The 19,236-nt window shown below is 51.9% G+C and overlaps 1 long non-coding RNA gene across 1 annotated transcript; it reads right to left on the minus strand.

The window, feature by feature from the left end:
• Positions 1 to 1,474: 1,474 nt before the first annotated feature.
• LOC137482800 (uncharacterized) lies at positions 1,475 to 6,689 on the minus strand. Its single transcript, XR_011004215.1, has 2 exons — positions 6,004 to 6,689; positions 1,475 to 2,774 (listed from the first exon to the last, which is right to left on the minus strand). It is a non-coding gene; the product is annotated as an uncharacterized lncRNA (long non-coding RNA).
• Between the last annotated feature and the right edge of the window lie 12,547 nt (positions 6,690 to 19,236).

The raw sequence follows: 19,236 nt of genomic DNA on the forward strand, positions 1-19,236 counted from the left end.
AGGTGAGACCCCCCTGCAGATCTGCCTCTAGCTCTGGGATGCCCAACAGCAGAAGGAGCTGGAGCTGCTGGAGAGAGTCCAGAGAGGCCATGGAGCTGCCCTAAGGGCTGGAGCCCCTCTGCCATGGAGCCAGGCTGGGAGAGCTGGGGGTGCTCACCTGGAGAGGAGAAGCTCCAGGGAGAACTCAGAACCCCTTCCAGGGCCTGAAGGGGCTCCAGGAGAGCTGGAGAGGGACTGGGGACAAGGCATGGAGGCACAGGACATGGGGAATGGCTTCCCACTGGGATGGATGGGATATTGGGAAGGAATTGTTCCCTGGGAGGGTGGGCAGGCCCTGGCACAGGGTGCCCAGAGCAGCTGTGGCTGCCCCTGCATCCCTGGCAGTGCCCAAGGCCAGGTTTAGAAACCAACCCAGGGGCTTGGGCCTGGGAAAGTGCAAGATGTCCCTGCCCATGGCAGGGGTGGATGGTCCTTAAGGTCACTTCCTTGCCAACCCGTTTTGTGATAAAGGGTGATGGGAGGCTGGCAGGTGTCAGTCATTGTCCTGCTGCAGTCCCAGCAGATGCAGCGCTAAGGGCGGCTCAGAGGAGCAGAGCTTCCCCATTTTTTGCCTGGGTTGCCCTGCAGGCCTGGCTGAGGTGGCTCTTGGAGCAGTGACATGTCCCTTGTCACTTTACACAGACAGAAATGTGGACAGCACAGAGGCTAGACTGTGGCTTGGGGAGAGGAAGATGAAGAACACTTCTTCCTCTCCTCCCAGAGAAAAGTTGATTTATCACCAGCTTCCCAGGGATTCCCCTGGGCTTATAAGTGAGATGAAGGGGAATGGAGAGGTATAATTCTGGTTTGCAGAAGGAAAACATCCTCCCAGCTCTGTGGGGCTCGAGGCATCATCTGACATTTTAAGAGAAGTACTTCTGGTCAGATTGAATCCTGCCATCCTTGCTACACAGCCTCACTGGTCAAATAAAGACGATGCCAGAGCTGCTTGGATGGAATGTGCCTCTCCAGCCCTCCCTTTTAGGTGCCAATGGAAACAAATGGATCCATCCCACCCTGGACACAGCTGCTCTGCACTGTAAACTGTGCAAGTCCAAGGCAGACCCTCGAAACAGCCAGTATATGTTTACCTGGAAATTTCTAAAGCTGTTTAACAGCATCTGGATCCCATGTTTTCCACGGCTGAGCAGGGAAAAGCAGGAGGAGGAGCTGCAGTTAGCTATTATCAATAATAGGAACGAGCACACCACGTGCCACATTAGGAATGTGCCTACAAAATGTGTTCCTGGGCTGTACATTCACAACATGTGTGTCTTCTTTTTTAGCATCGATGTGCAGCAGAATCCAAAATCTGTGTGGTTTTTTCCCCTCAAGCCTGTCCTGTTACCCAAATTGCTTTGGCTTCAAACATTGGTTCCCTTGGGCGTCTGTTATTCACAGCCTTCCCGGTGCCAACTGAACAGCTTCCAGGAGCTCTGATGTCTCTCTTTTTATTTTATTTTTTTAATACTGTGAATCACTTTATTCCATCCACCTTCTGGAGCAATTCCCTGGAGAGTACCAATTCTGACGAGCATCTGCTCGAGCAGGAAAGCCACGGCCGTCCCTCCACTGGAATTTTTCACTCTTTATGGTCATTAAAGGCTCTTCAATGCCATTTACTGATGAATCTTGGGGGTAATGTATCAAAACAAGTTGTCCCTGCAGATACCTGTCGCTTGGTTGCCTGTTGCCTGTCGCCACTGCTCCCAGATGCTGATGCCCATCAGGACCATGGGCAGCCACACGGGTTCTTCTCTCCCATCCCTTTTCATGGCTCACAGTTTTTCTGTGGGTCCATGAGTTTCCCCAAAATTTCTCCCAGACCCTATATGGAGGCTCCCTGGGAGAGGAAGGGAGTGGAGAGTGAAATGAGAGCTTTTTGTTAATACTTCCAAATTATTTAGGATATTAAGGACAAGGAGTGACCGTGAGGAATTGCAGAAGTACCTTGAAGTGAGTGACTGGCCAAGAAAGTGGCAGGAGAAATGCAGTGCAGATAAAGAGTGGCCCACGTAGGAGAAGCCATCCCCAACTTCAGAAATAAAATGATGGGCTCTGAGCTGACTATTAACTCTCAGGAACAAGATCTCAGAGTTATAATAGATAGTTCTCTGAAAACATCAGCTCATTGCTCAGCAGAGATAAAAGAAAAAATGCATCTCGACTTTTAGGGATTACTCAGGGAAGAAGAGAGCAAAACAGCTCCAGTCATGCTGCCACTGGATGAATTCCCTGTGCACCCACACACTGAGCACTGCACAGGTGGAAAGGGATGTAGTAAAGCTGGGAAGGAGTCAAAGAAAGGTGGGAAGGATGATTAAACACGCTGACTGCATTTAGGAGAGGCAGTGAGGATGCAGGTGGGGCGCTCCAAGGCTTCCACCCATGTGATGAGCCTTTCCCACCCACTGGGAGACAGCAGCGACCTCATCTCAGCTCCTGGTGCAGCAGCTCCTCGTCAGAAGGTGATCCAAGCCCACACAGGTGTTCCCCTGGGTTTTGGGTTGGTGTTTCTGCCACCCCCTCCTCTTGCAGGGAATCAATGGCCACCACGCCTGGCACTGCTGGTGCTGCGTGTCCCCCATGCTGGGCAGGCAGCGTGGGCACTGGGGAAGAGGAACTGGAGCAGTTTGGCAAAAAGCAGGCAATGGATGCCAAAATAAAATTTAAAAAAAGGGGGAGAAAGATCTAGCTTCACCTTCTGTTCTTGTGATTCTTCTGTGCAAGCAAATCTGGTGGGAGGAGGAAAAGGAAAAAAGGCAGAAATCCAGCCCAGTGATGGAGGCAGGAATGTTGCATTGGAAGGAAAAAAAAAAAAAATATTTTGGGGCTAAAGCCATCCACCCCCATTTGAAATGCCCAAGTCCAAAACCCTCTTCCAGCCCTGACTCTTGGGTCTACCAGACACTGGGGGAATATTCATCTTTCTAGAGTGGGAGGATGAGACCAAACACCGAACAGCTCCTGGCATTTGGGATGGGGCAGCAGGGGGCTGAGAGGAGAGAGGGAAGAAGAGAGAAGGATGAGAGTGAGGGAACATTTGTGTAAAGCAGCACCAAGGAGGACAAATCCCCCCTGAGGCCATATCTGGGCCCTTGTCCCCAGGCAGGTGTGTTATGGCCCTGGAGCACCACCTGCATTGCCACTGCTGGTGCCAGCAGACTGAATTATCAGTGAACACAGGTTCCTTTTGCCAAGGGAGGAACAGGTACTGAGCATGAACCCGTGTATGAGGGGATCACTGAAAGCAGAATTTTTGCAGGATTGGGCTTCTCTGCTGCTGGCAGGTGGGAGCTGCCCTAAGGAAGGACTGGGATTGCCAGGGAGCAGGAACTGGAGGCCTCCAAAGAGTCCCCCCTTCTGCTGAGTGTGACACAATGAACAAGACACTCCTTGCCTTGACCTGTGCACAGCTAGAGAAAGCAGGTGTTGGAGGGAAAAAGAGAGATGCAGGAGTGAGAGCCATGCCCCAGAGCACTCCTCTGATCAGCAGCATGGACAGCCCCTGCTTGGCATTCTGCTGTTCCCTGGCCTTTGGACAAAGCCAAGGGTTTGTCCCAGGGTTCTTTCCAAGCTCAGACACTGCTGGGGTCCCTCTGCCAAGGACAGAGGAGTCTTGTGGAGCACTGGTGCCATTCCCAGCTCTGGAGGGCTGGGTAGAACACTCATCTTCATTTGGTGTGCATGGGGCAGCCAGGGATATTTATTGCTGGGGCACTGTCTGGTCCCAGCACGGAGCCCGTGCTCTCACACGGCAGAGGGACAAGGGCTGCTCGCTCTGCCCTTCATCACAGGGGCATCTTCATCCATTCCCATTATTCCTTCCTCAGATCCCTTCCAGAATCCCCTGGCTGCCGAGGAGGAATCACAGCTAACAAGAAATTACAGCGAAGTCACTTTGTCCATGTATAAATTATTAATTTTCATCACATGAAGGAATAATAGACTCCTCTGCACAGAAGCCTTGGCCCATCAGACAGAGAATCCTTGTGGATGCAGGAACTTGATTCACCCTTCTTGGAGAAATTTCCAGCATTTCACCATATTCTGGAGCAGGGCAGAAATTCCCACCCACTGCTGGCTCTAAGTTCCTACCAAAACAAGTTTCTTGTGTGTGGAGTGAAGTACCTCCCCTCACCTCCTCCTACCGGAGTCCTGCTCTGAAACGGAGGAAGGTCCTGTGGGAGAACGTGCTCCTCGCTGTGCACAGTCCTGTGAGGATGCAGGGACATTTGCTGTGCTCCCCTGCCCCGTGTCCCCTCCGTGGCCACCCCGGGATGGCCCCGACGAGGAGCTGGGCTGGTGGAGCTGGGCTGCAGGGCTGGTGTGTGGATGGAGGCAGGCAGGGCCTGTGGGGCTGCAGCTCGCTCAGGATGGTTCAGCTGGAAACCCCAAACTAAAATCAGGTGACTAAAGCCACCCCGAGCCTGAAAAGCCCTCACTGCCCTGGGCCCCAGAGCCGGCTGGGCTATCAGTTCACCATTCCCTTGCAGGATTTATGGCTTTAATCACATCTGTGGGGTGAGCGCGGGAGGAGGAGCAGCAGCTCTCTTTGGTTCATGTCTGGAGTGTGGCAGGAGGGAGCAATCACAGCCCTGCTCAGCATGACGAGGATGAAGGAAAACCCAGACATCCTCTTCCAAGCTGCGCTGCCCCAGAGCCACACTGCCCGTGGCTGCCTCACCACAGGAAGGGACCCAGGATTGTTCTCACTCCCTCTCCTTTGGCAAAATTCCTTTAACTATGAGGGTCTGTTCACAGAACCATCTCACTTCACCCCTGTGTCTCTCACCCCCCTATTTTTCCTGTTTCTTGGGGGTTTCACAGGGATGAATATGGGATCAGGAGTGAGGCATTGTGAGCTGAACTGAATGTGCTACTTAATGAACTTTATGAAATATTAAACCATGCCTATATGAAGCATGGTGAATTCTGTAAGAAAGAATACATTACACTTGGGGAGGACTGAAGATAATCAAATCTAATGAATGGATTTAGAATCAGGACACAGCGAGCTTAGAGGAGTTAAGTTAGGTTTATTGTGAGGCTGAATTGTGTGACGGCCATTCAGGGCAGGTTCTGCCGTTGCGTGTTTTCTCCTGTTGTGAATGACATTATTGTATTTTTCCATTTAACATAAATCTATTTTTCGGAAGGCTGCTTCCACCTGAATGGCATCAGCAGATCCCATTAATCATGGTGCTCTCAATCACTCAGAATTATTTAGAACCTCTTTTGTATGTCTCTGGCACTTTCCCCATTTATGATTAATCTTAAACTAAACCAACTAAATAAATAAAACTGCAAGGATCCAAAGAGCATCCCGGTGAAGATCTTATTTAAGCAAGACACGTTGACAGCTTAGGAGGTTGGGAAGCTTCGGCTCCTGGAAGCTATAGGAGGAAAGAAGCTTTTTAGTCCAAAGAGGAGGTTGAGCTTGAAAGGAGCTGAAGCCCTAATCTCAGTGGGACCTTCTATATTTTGGGATTGACCCCCTTGGTCCCAGCCCATACCATTTGCTCCTGAGCCTCTTCCACACCTACAGGAGACACCTGATGGGCCACCCCTGTGCTATGAGGTGGCTTGTGCCAAGGATGGGGCATGGAGCAGGAGCTACTTTTGGGCTCGGCTCAGGGTTTCCTCATCAGGGCTGGAAGCCAAACTGAGCAAGCCTACTCAGGAGAAAAGAGACAACACCGCTGCTCTGGCATGTCTGTACCTCTCTGTTTCTCAGGTGACGATTGCTATGGCAATGTCACCCCCTGACACTAGTGAGGAGCCAGCTATGCCCCAGCAGAGCCATTCCTCCAGGTGCTTCTCCAGAAAAATCCAGGAAATCATCCACCTGGACTCCTGGGTGTGCAACAGCACTGCTGTTTCTGCAGCCAGAGCAGTGATGGTGAAAGGTGAAGGAATTTAAAGTTGGAATGGGCTGGGCACCAGACAGAGCCAAAATCCTACCCGGAGCCTCCTGGCAGAGACACACCTGGAACTGGAGAGAGTTGGAAAGAGTAAATTCCCAGTGTCATGGCCAGGGCATGCTGCAGTGAGCCGGATGAACATGTACACATTGGAGAGTCATTTCCTGATGGAAATCCCAGGTGTTTGATGAAGCATGCCAACAGCACATATCCATACTTTAACCCCAATCCTACATCTTTGTATTAGCTGGTGATAAATTTTTATTGCTGTTATCAACATCTTTATTTGGGGCTTACAAATATCATCCATGTGAGTCACAGTCACCAAGACTCTGAGTTTCCTGTCCCCCTGGCATGTTTCCCACCCCCTGCAGAACGTGTGGATGCTGTGTGCTCCTGCAGAGCTGCCCAAGGAGCCAGCTCAGCCCCTGGCAAACAGCAGATTAAATCATGTACTCACCAGGTCTGGGGAACCAGGGCTAAACCAACAACCTGGTGCAGGGCAAACCCACAAGGATTGCTTTAAATATGCAGCATGGTGTGATCTCTGAGGAAGGGCAGCTGCTCTGCCTCCTTTCCCAGGGTGCAGCATCCCTCTGCTGCTCAGCTGGCTGTGGCTCTCACTAATAAACTAATTGATTCAGCTTGGCTGTCCAGAGGTCTGAGTAATTTCAATATTGAAGCTCAGCTGTAATTAATTCAGTCAATACAGTCAACACAATCACGGGTGAGCAGGGACAGTGGTGCTTGAGTCCCTCATCTGGGCAGAGTGCAGAGAGGGAGACACTGCACAGCTCCAAGGTGGAGAAAATACCCCTGAAAAGCTTGGCTATGACACCAGGGACTCCTATCTGCCAAAAAAAAAACATCCACAGCACCCCAAAGAACAGAGACACCCCTGCAGCCCAACTTGAACAATGAGCACATGCTTTGTTTGAAGTGGTAATTTTAGAGTTTGGAGGCAAAATAGTTTAAAATCCAACAATTTAATAGCCCTGAAATGGGGGAAAAAGGCAAGTGCCCTTGTGGAGACCTCACCCAGGCAGACCCTGATTGCAACGTTTTCTCCTGCCAGGTGCAGGGAATTGTCCCAGGAGCAAGAGGCCACCCTGGGCACCCAGGAAGGCAGGGCAGGAGCTGAACGAGTGCCTGTCATCTCTGGAATACAGCTCCTGAGCCAGGAGATGGATTTCCTGGAGCCTGGTGAAGCCCTGGGTGCTGGGCCTGTGGAACACCAGCATCACATCTTGGAGCAGCTCAGCACGGGGAGGAGGAAGGACTTTAGCCGGGAGACACAAAGGCAGCTAATAAATAGTGGAGGGCAGTGTTATTACTTTTTATCTTACGGAGTCAGACCAGCTTATGAAAGCCAGGCTGGTGCAGAATGCTAATGGGGCAGCCTTGGCAGGATGGAGTTATGGTTCCAGCCCCACATCAGAGTGCACCTCCCTCCCCTGGTGTGCAGAGCCTGTCGCTCTACAGCAACTCTGCTGCTGCCCCAGAGCATGCCTGCCCGCTGGCTAGAGCCTCTTCCCAGTTCCTCCCCTGGTTATTACTCCTCTGATAAATTCCAAGGACAAGGGAGAGCCTCGAGGGGCTGGGACAGGTGGCTGGGACTGAGTGAGACACGTGCTGAGTGAGAAGTGGCTTGTCCTGCCGTGTGAAACCACCATGGGAACGGCCAACAGCCGTGCACTGGGAACCCCTCTGTGTGTTATCTCACCGTGGTGATTTATCTCTTTGTCTCACTAGACAGGGCAGGGGGTTTCTGGAGCCAAGGATGGTGCCCACCATCGCAGGAGGTGGTGGTGCCTTGCCCTACCCTGGCTGGGCTAACATGTTCTGCACCAAGTCCTGTGCTGGGGTGCCGGCTCTGGGAGATGCCCAAAATGCCTGGCAAGGGCAATGCACTCCAGAGATTAATGCTTCTTTTCTTGCTTAGATGAAGAGGAGCAAATGCAATAACAGAGGAAGTGCAACAGAGCAGTTGTGAGGACGCATCAGGGAGGTTGGGAAGCAGAAAAAAGCAAACAATCAGGTGTTTGGCATGAGAATGTTCCAAAGTTCCATGAAGCAAAGGTAAAACATCAAAGGCTGACTTGCAAAAATGTCCCTGTCATTTTGACAGTCCCCTGCAAAGCTGTGGGTAACAGCCCTCACTGTGCCTGGCACTGGAACATCAGTGCCTTGGGGGTGTTTTGCTCAGAGTCTGGGCAGCAGAACAGCAGGAAAGGGCAGCAAATGTGTTCTGACTTCAGTGCTGCTGCTATCCCCCAGCTCCCTGCCTCCCGTGCAGGATGGGGCCCTCAGCTCAGAGCCTTTCATCACACAGGCTGAGTTCAGATAATTCCCCAGACCTGCCTTTGACAAACCAGTCTTCCAGTGTGCTATTTACAGAGGGTAGAAGGCACTATATTAGGAACCTGCAGAGAGAAAAATACTTTGTTTATCCGCACAGGAGGCACAGCTGATCCTCAGCAGCGTCACCATGGCCCTGTGCTGGCGCTGGCCGAGGTGACACTCCTGTCTCTGCAGGACCAGCCTGGCCCTATAAGCTCAGAGCCACAGCACCAGCTTTTTTTTATGGCAGCGTCTCCCCACTGGTGCAAACTGGGGCCGTGGGTGGTGGTGGGGAGGTGGCAGGGACGAGGTGACACAGGGGTTTGCAGTGTCACTGCTGGCACACAGGTGCCCCATACCCACGGCATGGCACTGGCTCCTGGCTGTGACAGTCCCCGTCCCACAGAGCCCTTTCCTGGCCCCAGGGATGTCCCAGGCTCCTGGCACGGATGCTCTCTGCTCTCTCCCTCAGGACACAAGCTGATGCCAGCTGCAGGGACACTTGTCTGTCAGCCCAGAGGGATGGCAGGGCTGCTATGGAAGCATCGTCACCTCCCGAGGGATTTTGCCTCCTTCCTTTGTATGCACAGCACACACAAGTTGGCAGGGCTATTTTTCTAATTATTAGATTTTATTGGAAATCAATAAGCAAATAAGATGATTTTTTTGGTCCTAATACCTCCATAGCTCTTCTTGCAGGGCCCAGGTATTACCAAGCCCACTCTGAGACTCTTCCAGCATGGTGATGGATTAGTCCCTGCCTAACTCTGCTCAGGATGTTTGCTGGCACATGGGGGTGGATTAAATAGTGAGGGGTTAACCCTGATGTGGAGATGAAGCCCAAGGTAAATATCCCCTGAGCTCTGCAGGAATTGGGGTGCTGGCTTCTCTACAAGCCCCTTTGCTTGCTCAGAAGGACTCGTGAACATCTCTCACTCTGAGAGCCACCTCAATTGCCTCTTAATTTGAGCCCTGTCAACACAAGAGCTAAATGAAGAGTCATTTCTGTGAGAAGGAGTGCTGAGAGAGCCATGGGGCCTCAGGTGGCTCATTGGTGGGGCCAGTGAGCTCTGCCACGGATGCTGCATCTGTGGGCTCCAGCCCAGCACATCCCAGCACCGCTCGGCACATCCCAGCACTTCCTCGGGGAGAGGAAACGGAGGGCAAGCCCCTCTCCTCAGGGAGATGTTATTCTAGGTATTGGAGCTCCTGAAGATCAATAAGTGCACAGGGTAATTCTTCATCTTATTGTATTGGAGAACAATAACTGTACTGCAAGTCTTCACAATTTATCAGTGGAAATAATAAAAAAATACATATGTTAATGCTGCAAGTTTTAAAAGTCTGCCCCGTCTCTTTGCTGGAGCAGTAGAAGAAAACACTGAAATAGAAGTAATTAGGGAAGGAGGGAATCGTGGGCAGCCTCAGCACAGCAAAACCCATGAGAAGGTGCTTGCCCTGCTGTTCCAGTCCTCTGGGGCTTGCTCCCACTCACCCTGGCTACCTAGGGAGTACCAAGTCCTTGGATTGGGAACACGATTTACAAAGAGACCTTGTGGAAAGGAAAAAAAAAAGAAGGAAAGAAAGGCTGGGCTGATTTAAAGAAACCTGGAGTGAATAAATTAGTGGGGGAGCGGAAATAAGGAGATGGAAATTACACGGGAGCATTACATAAAAGCAGCTGACGTGTGACTCTTGCAATTAATTCAAATTGGGCTGAGCCTGGGCTTTGGGGAGGAACAACTGGTGGGTGGTGGTGAAAGGCAGAATGAGCAGTCATGCACTGAGCTGAGGGAGGTGCACGGCTGTGCTCTCCACTAGACCAGGCTTTACTGGACTGTCAGCTTAGGGAGGTGCACGGCTGTGCTCCCCGCTAGGCCAGGCTTTACTGAACTGTCAGCTGAGGGAGGTGCATGGCTGTGCTCCCCGCTAGGCCAGGCTTTACTGGACTGTCAGCTTAGGGATGTGCACGGCTGTGCTCCCCGCTAGGCCAGGCTTTACTGAACTGTCAGCTTAGGGAGGTGCATGGCTGTGCTCCCCGCTAGGCCAGGCTTTACTGGACTGTCAGCTGAGGGAGGTGCACGGCTGTGCTCCCCGCTAGGCCAGGCTTTACTGAACTGTCAGCTGAGGAGGTGCACAGCTGTGCTCCCCGCTAGACCAGGCTTTACTGAACTGTCAGCTGAGGGAGGTGCACGGCTGTGCTCCCCGCTAGACCAGGCTTTACTGAACTGTCAGCTTAGGGAGGTGCACGGCTGTGCTCCCCACTAGACCAGGCTTTAGTGAACTGTCAGCTTAGGGATGTGCATGGCTGTGCTCCCCACTAGACCAGGCTTTACTGGACTGTCAGCTGAGGGAGGTGCACGGCTGTGCTCCCCGCTAGGCCAGGCTTTACTGGACTGTCAGCTGAGGGAGGTGCACGGCTGTGCTCCCCGCTAGGCCAGGCTTTACTGAACAGTTGAGCTGAGGGAGGTGCACGGCTGTGCTCCCCGCTAGGCCAGGCTTTACTGAACAGTGCTGGGGCTCTGTAAGGATATACCAGGGGAACTCCTCAGTGTTGGGGGCTGGAAGGATAGAGAGAGGGGCACGGGCAGAGCAGAGACACGGAGAGGGAGAGGTGCTTGCAGCTCTCCGTTGGCTCCTTGGCTCACAGGCAGCCTTTGCGCTGTTCCCCCGAAATGTGGAGTAGGCAGAGCCTGAGGGTGACCTCAGGGTTTGACCTGGGGCTGGACGGACCTCCTGGGTCACTGAACCCATGCCCTGCTTTCACGGGCACTGCCTGTGCCAGCGGCTCCTCCTGGGGAAAGGAGCCCAGCGAGCCATGGCTCTCCTGGCCAGGGCCGTGCTCCCAGCCACCAGCACTGAGACAGAGAACAGGGAGTGACCCTCAGCTGCAGCTCCTGCGACCTGCAAAAGGCTGTGGGAAAGGGGGATGAGGTTATTGCACAGTGCAGCTCAGAGCCAAGGGCACCGATAAATCCCAAGGAACCTGGTCGCCTCTGAGCACCAGCACCTGTGGTGGCCTCGCTCCTCCTTAGCTCGAGGGTTCTGGGAAGGAGCTCAGGGGCACAGCAGGGTCCTGCCACGAGCAGAAGCATTCCATGGATTTCAGGCACCCAGGGATTCCCCTACTGCAACAGGTTTCCCATGGTGACTGCTTGTTCTACAGGCACTTGATCCACACCCACGGGATGGCTCCCACTGAACCTAACACTGCCAGTCCTGCTCATTCCTGTTCCCAAAGCATCCAGGTTCATCCAAATCTCCAAGTGCTCTAACCTTTGGGTGGCCTCTGCTCCCCAGGGCAGAACCATACCCAAAACCTGCCCATTCCCTTGAGCTGGAGACAGAAACAGGCACGAGATGATTCCTATACTGAGAAGTTTTGTGCAGGGACAGCTGAATTTGGGGTGAACCCAAACCTTGTGAACAGAGCCCTGTGGACTCCAGCAGCCCCTGGGCTGGTGCTCCAGCCCAGCTCTGAATTCAGGATAGCACTCCTGCCATTGGAGGAATCTTCTGCAGTCTTTGTGTTTGATAATCTGAGATCTGTGGGAGTCTCTACTTCATAATCCATATATCTTGTGACCCTCTGGAAGCCTGACAACTATTTCATGCTCGGATGGCTCCTTGCTCATCTTCGTCTGTGCAAGAGGAGCGTGTCCTGACTGGCACAGGAGTAGCTCATATTTCCATCATGTCCAGACAGTGATTAAATGTCTTCAGCCAAGCACAGGGCAACTTTAACTGGGTTTATTCTCTGGGGTCTGGGAGGGCTGGGAATGAGGCCAGAAGAAGATGCAGAAGACCCCAGGCCAGGCAGAAGCTGGAAAACAATGCTTAGAGATAGATCTGGCACCTCCAGCAAATCTTACCAGAGCCTGCTGGGAAGCAGAGGCTGTGTGAAAATCAGCATTGTCCCAGGTGCCCCAAGGTCCCCTGGGCTGCCAGGGTCCCTTATGAGTGGCCAGGCCAGAGCAAGAGGTCTCTGAGCCTCTCACACTCATCCTCAACCTGTGATGCCTCCTGGGGGATTAATCAGGATGGGGAGGGAAACTGAGGCATGGCTGGATCCATTTACTTTCCTCAAGTTATTGCTGGTCTGACTGTGCAATATAAAGCCCCCATGGCTCCACCCTGCTCCTGGCACTATACCTTGGCAGAATTCCTGGTCCCACCATCCAGCACCACCCCACCAGGTCCTGCAGCTCTCCAGGCTCAGCGGGGCTTGGAGCAGTGCCCAGACAGGAGCCAAGGCAGGTTTGGCTCTGCAGGTACAAAGCTCTGGACACAAATAAAACCCACTAATAGAAAAATGTTACAAAGGGAGCCGAGCTCTCGGGGCCAGGCTGGGAGTGAGAGCAGTAAATTGGAGGATAAAGCAGTGGCTGCTGGTCAGCCTCCATTTCACCCTTTCAAGCTGCAGAAAAGAGGAAATGCTTTTTTTCCCAGATTCGTGCTATCATCACTAAACCCTGAGTATGTAGAGAGCGTATTTCATGTCCTCGTGGGCTTTGCAGTCAATTGAATGCCTCTAATGCTCTCCCTCCCTGCTTTCCTTGCTCTGGATGCTAAGGCATGTTTTCCCTGGGATCGGGAGCCAGGCATGCTGCCACCGGGATGGGCATCCGAGCAGGCAGCAAAGGCTTGGGAATCAAGCATTTAAAGTGAAATTATGGCTCTGGGCACCCTTTTACTCCTGATTTCCTGATGTTATCCCGGGTATTTGTCCTTCAGGGACTGTTGGCACCCTGAGGCACCGGAATCAGAGGCACAGCCCAAGAGGAGAAAGCAGCATTCCCCCAGGATGATGGCATGGGGTGCAGAGAAACCTCAGCACGTCACTTGGAAGCACAAAGGAACATTTTGGCTGTGCACGGTGTTCTGCAAACACAGCTTGTGAATTGGCAGTGCAGCACCAGCAGATAAAACCAGATCGTACTTCAGTATTTTCACAATTTTCAAGGCAGCCCCAGCTTAGCTGGTGGGGAATCTATCAAAGGTCACAGAGAATCACAGCAACAGCCCAGCAGGAAAAATTAATTTTCCCATTCAGTGGCAATAGCCTAAGCCTGGATTTGTGGGAGTAGGCATGGACACACCCCACATTCTGCTGCCACAACCCCAGCCCTGTGGCCCAGCTCTGGATGGGTTTGCAAAGACAAGGAAATCAAGGGAGAGGAATACCAGGAATACTCTCATACAGGAATTAAAGAAAGGCCTGGCTCATTTTCCCACCTGCCAGCCCTGCTCTGAAATTCTCTTTACTTTGGTAGCTAAATTTTTTCCTTGCTCTTACAAGAACAACATGGTGAAGTTCAGTCTGAGGTGCCCCCTGAGGGCTCCCATGCCCTTGGGTGTCCACAAGCAGCTGGACTCTTCCTGTAGGGAGGTCTGGTGGTGTGAGAGATGGAGATGAGACTCCAAAGCACTCACTGATCCACCTTTCTCAATCCACCTCCTCCATCCAGACCTTCCCAGCCTCTTTTCCATCCTCTACCCAGACCTTCCCGCTGTCCTCCCCAGAGGTCAGAGTTTGTCCAAGGACTTTGGTGTTGGCCATTGGCCTTGGAGGAGCTGTTTTCCCGGGAAAATGAAGCGTCACGCTGGCTCCATACATATGTCTGGTAGAACCATGAAATATTGCAGAAGATTGAGATTTATCAGTTCAGACAGATTGGCCTCTTTTGCTGGGCCTATAAAAGCTCTGAATGATGCCATCCATCACAGGCTGGACAGCAGCAGCTCTGACTGAGGACCAGGCAATTTTGCATCGCTGGGGCTAAGTGCCAATTCCTTAAGTAATCCCAGGTTTCATTACAGATGCAGCCGGAGGAGGGCAAAGCTTTGAATTTTTTTTTAAAGTCAGCTGCAGGACACTTGCAAGTTACGATGGAATTGATGGTGGATGACTCGTTAAAATTAATTATAGCCATAATTAGGAATATTCAGGAAGAAAACCACAGGAAAATGATCCATGGAAGAATATTTTCGATAGTAATGTTTTAAAATGCAGCAAAAATTTGCAGCTGCTTTATTAATTTAAATAATAAGCCTTGTATTTTCCTGCACAGCTTCAGAGGGTTTCTAATGGAGGGGGCTGCTAGATGAGGCATTTCAGAGGAAATCAAATAACCTCATAAATAAATGAGTTTTCTTTTTTTTCAGGGCATAACTGTATTCATTACAATATTCATAGAGTGTCACATTAGGGGGGGAAAAGAGGCAGGAGGAGCCTCCAGGCTGCTCCTGCATCCTAAGGACAAACTTCTTCTAAGGAGCTGCCAGGTCCTCACCATGACCTCACCCTGCCTGTGCCTGCAGCAAGGCAGCTCCTGCAAAACCCTGCCCTCAGACACAGGGACACAGGGGCACCCCCAGAGCCTCCACACCAAGAGGTACAGGAATTTTAGCTGTAGCTGGATTTTTCACCAGTGGATTTTCAACAGAAAGAACCCTGCTTTTCAATTCTGCACATTCCTCTACTCAACAGACCAATTTCCTCCTGACAAAGAAATTCATTAGGAAACTTTCAAGTCGATCCCAACCATGGCAGTGAGTTGAAATTGCTCAAATCATCTCCAGAAAACCTTCTTACAATACATCCATCTCCGTCTACCTCTGCATCCCCTGGTAACTGAGTCGAACTCGTAATGACCCACGAGCCTCCTGTCTCTTTAGTCCTGCTCTGGCACTCCCCATACCTGTCACAGCAGAAATATATTCTCCCAAATTTATTTCCAGGCAGTATTTCCGTCCTCAGGTTGTTTCTCTCAGCCACTCTCTTTCATGTGATAATTGTAGGAGACTTTGCAAAGCTGAAGAAACCTTTCCCCAGTATTTCTGTTCCTGTGCAAAGCAGGCAGGTGGAGGGAAAGAAGGGATTGGAGCAGAGCATGCACTGCTCTGGAGGGTCAGGTGATGTCCTGCAGGATGTGGAGAAGCAGATCCAGCAGAGCCATGAGGATGAGGAGCTGGAACTGGCTTTGCTCAAACTGTGCTCCCCAAAGGGCTGCGCTTTGGCTCATTAGCCGAAGAAAGGGCTAATTTTAGACTGGGTGGCAATTAAGAAGCATTGTTTTATCTTCCTGTGCTAAACCAGCCACTCACCATCTTTGGGTAAACCAGCAGTTAAATGAAGGGCTGACGGGGAGTTATAATAAGGAAAGACAATGGCATCATTATTTTGGGATTTATCTTCCCGAGACAGGATTGTCCTCATTATTCAGGAGCAGTGTACCCAAAAGCCACTAATAAGGCTCCCTCCCAGCATGGAGATAAATCCCAAACCTTTTGGAGACTTTTGAATGTAAATGCTCTGTGGCATTCAAAGTGCCCTTTGATTCCAGCCAGCTCATCCCTCGTGCCAGCACTGCCGGTCCTGCTGGAGGCTAAACGGACTTTGGGGTCTTCATGGGCCAGGACAGGGAATGAGATTTTGCTGGGACAAGGGGGGCTGGTTCCTACAACAGAGAGACATTTGGGTCAGCTCAGGAGGGAGCTGCAAAGTCCCACCTGCATCCCCCCAAATTGCCGTGGCCGTGGTGGCCACAGCTGGGATCAAACACCCGCAGGGACCCAGATCTTCTCTGTGGGACGCAGAGGCTTCTCGGCTTGTTGCAGATCAAGGGTAATTGGCAAACTGTTTTCTAAAATGCAGCAAGGAAGGGACTGGAGAGCTTCAAGCAGGGCGGAGGAGTTTGTAGGGTGGTAAAGGGGCCAGTGTGCCCTGTGCTCGGCAGCAAGCCGAGGGCGGCGAGAGCCCGGGGATGGCAGCTCAGCTCTTCGGTGCTTTGTGGCACAATGAAATTGCACCCACCAAAAGAACTCCTTCCCTTCCACCATGCAGGAAATTCTGTGCTTTAAAAATACCTCAGATGCTTTCTTTTTTAATGCTACAAAATAACAGGGTGAGTATAATATCTATCCATGGGTGGGAGGGCCGCGTTGTTTCAATTGCTGTGCTCTCACCTTTAGCATGCTCAAATGAAGAAAAATTCCTGATAAAAGCCGTAAGTGTTGGGATAGATTTGGAAAGGCAAATCAGCTCAGCAGCAAGGTGTGAAACATGAATTTCTGGCTCTGCATTTCAAAGGGCTCGGGGTGTAGAAGCAGCCTGGGGCTGGCTCCTGGTGTCCCTACCCCAACAGCAGCCAGCTTTTCTGTGGGTCAGTAAGACCGGGGTGTAACTCAGCAGAAAGGATGGGCTGCCCACTTCCCAACCTCCTGCTGCAAACCCAATTCCCTCAACAGCACCAAAACTGCCAAACCCATGGCACAGCCCATTTCACCCACCCCGTCTGCTGTCCACCAGAGCTGCTGTTACAGGACAGCTGGAGGAGAGCAGCCCAGAAGGGTCTTTTTCAAGTGGCAGTGAAACCATAGACACCTTTCAATGCAGGGGCTGGAGAGCTCATAAAGGGGGTGTCCTGCCCTGCCATCAGGAAGGTAAACCCAGAGCATGTGCAGGGTGGGAAATGCTGGCAAATCTCTCATCAAGCTGAGGTCAGGGTCATTTTTAATAGGAAAAAGACATTTACTGAGGGCTTTAGGATGACTGTTGTGACAGACCTGCAGGAGGCACATGGGGGGAGATGGGAGATGAGCTGGAGGCTCGTACTGATGAGATTATTTTCACTGCTGGAGCCTTTGTGGAGAGCAGTGCTGCCCAAGCAGCCTGATGCTTATGAAGGGATTTCTATTGTGGTAGCTGGGGCATTTTTCTGGGCTTTGAGAGTCCAGAGTGCTGCAAATTTGATGACAAAAAGTCCCTAACCAGTATTCCTGCTGCTTTCTCCCATGGCAAACAGCCCTGGCACACCATGGCTGTCAGACTGCAAGTGCTGGGTGCCAGGTGCCCATGTCACAGCTCCTTTGGGCTCTGCATCACCCACATTCAACCAGTAATTAAACCCCATGGTTAATTTATCCAATGCTGCCTTGGCATCTCCCCGGGAGCAGCAGAGAAGCAAACAGCAACCAGCCCCAGCCCCTGCACCCCACTGCTCTGGGCCAGGCAGCACTGTGCTCTCTCCTCCAAACTGTTTATCTTAACAAACCTATTTAATGATTGCTGGTTTCTATTTCACCATTCAGGAATGAAAACCTCTTAAATAAATATTTAATGACTCCTGTTGGGTGCAGGATTGGTTATGGGGCTGGCAGGCACAGGGAGCCACGCACCCGCAGAAAAAACCTCCGGCAAAACGAGAACTCTTCTTTTATTGTGCCCGATGTTATAAAGATTGACTCTGCTATTAGAGCTTCCTGGAGGATTTCTCTGGGATAAAATCTCCAGCTAGCAGAATTTAATCAGTCAGGGATGAGAAATAGATTTCAGGTGGCACCAGCTTTTAAATAGGTGTAATGTTGTTTCTGCAAACATGGTGCCTGCTCTGCCAATAAAGTGCCCTGCAGACACCACCTGCCAGTCCTGACCATGCATGGTGGGCACAGAGGGCTTTGGTGCCCACCCTGAGGGGCTGTGAGTGTGCTGGTCCATCCTCCATCCCCTAGGGACCTCAGGGATGCACTCCAGCCCAGGGACAGCAGAGCAAATTAACAAGGAATGAATTAACAGGAGGCTGGCACTGTGTGGGCTTCAGGTACAGCAGGTTTGGACAGGAGAAAAGCTTTATTTAAGGGTAAAACCACGGGGTTGGGTTTGGATGGTTTGCTCCATCCTCAGCTCTGGGATTTGGAGGGGCACAACCCCTCACCTGCCCCCACTGCCACACCTTGGTATGGTGTGATCCCAAAAGCACAACCCAAAAACGGAAGGGAAGGGAAGGGAAGGGAAGGGAAGGGAAGGGAAGGGAAGGGAAGGGAAGGGAAGGGAAGACTGAGGCTGGCAGAGCACATGGCCACAGCAGATGTTCCCATGTGCTGGCCAGTTGTTTACCTGCTGGCCTGTGATCACAGCAGCTTTGAGCTAATAGCCCCGGCAGCCTCCTGTGAGAAGAAGCTCCATCTGCCCCCAGGCCAGGCTGGGGACCCTCGTGGTTGCAGCTGAGCTGTGCAGGACTGGGTGGCTCTGCCCGGGGGAGGCTGTCCCAGCTGGCTGCTGGGGTGCTCCCATCCTCCTGACCTTCCCTCATCCCTGCCTTGACCAAGTGAAGTTCAGCTGTTACACAGCGTCAGGAGATGAATTACATGAAATTATAATTGCATTCCCCCTGCCTGCTCTGGGCAAAATGCAAAAGGTCATCCTTTCCCTTGCTGCCTGAACTTTAATAAGTTAGACCAGTTACAGACACTGCCATGGTGGTTCCACAGGGCCAGGCAGAGAGGATGCACCAGTTTTTCCTCTTCTGAGGGACTGCTTTGACTGGGGACAGCCAGAGTCACACTGAGCTGTCACAGCCAGGCTTTGCTGGAGGGCTCAGCACCCCCGGCACAGAGAGGCCAGACAAGTGATCCATTCCCAAGAGGGCCTGCAGGTGTTTTTGGAGGAGTGCCACACCATTACAGAAGCTTTCTTATCTCCCAGCCTGGAAATTGTGATGACTTCAGGAGCAGCAATGCCTGGCTGGGTGTGGGTGCTTGGTAGCACAGGAGAGCCCAGAACCACACAGAACACAGGGCTGTGCAGCTCACAGGTCTCTGGGGAGGCTTTCCTCACTCCTCCAGCCTCTCAAAGTGAATTCCTGATGATAACTGCACTGCTAAAAGCCTTTAGGTACCTTTCAAAGACATTTGTGAGCAAACACTGTGGTTGCTGACAGTGCTCTGGTATGAGATGCAGCACTGACCACCTGAAGCAGATTTGTTGCCAGGTTGCTTCGAGCCAGCACTGGAGGTTGCTTCAGGCACACCTGTGAGACCTGAAACCTGGTAACAGGACAAGCCACGGGGCTGGGGGTGTGGGGCAGACTGTAGGGCTGGGTTCCTCAGGGCAGATTCAGCCCCCCTCATAAGGTGAGAAGCCAATTTCCTG

This window comes from Anomalospiza imberbis, chromosome 15 (genome assembly GCF_031753505.1).
Source record: "Anomalospiza imberbis isolate Cuckoo-Finch-1a 21T00152 chromosome 15, ASM3175350v1, whole genome shotgun sequence".
Taxonomy (NCBI): Eukaryota; Metazoa; Chordata; class Aves; order Passeriformes; family Viduidae; genus Anomalospiza; species Anomalospiza imberbis.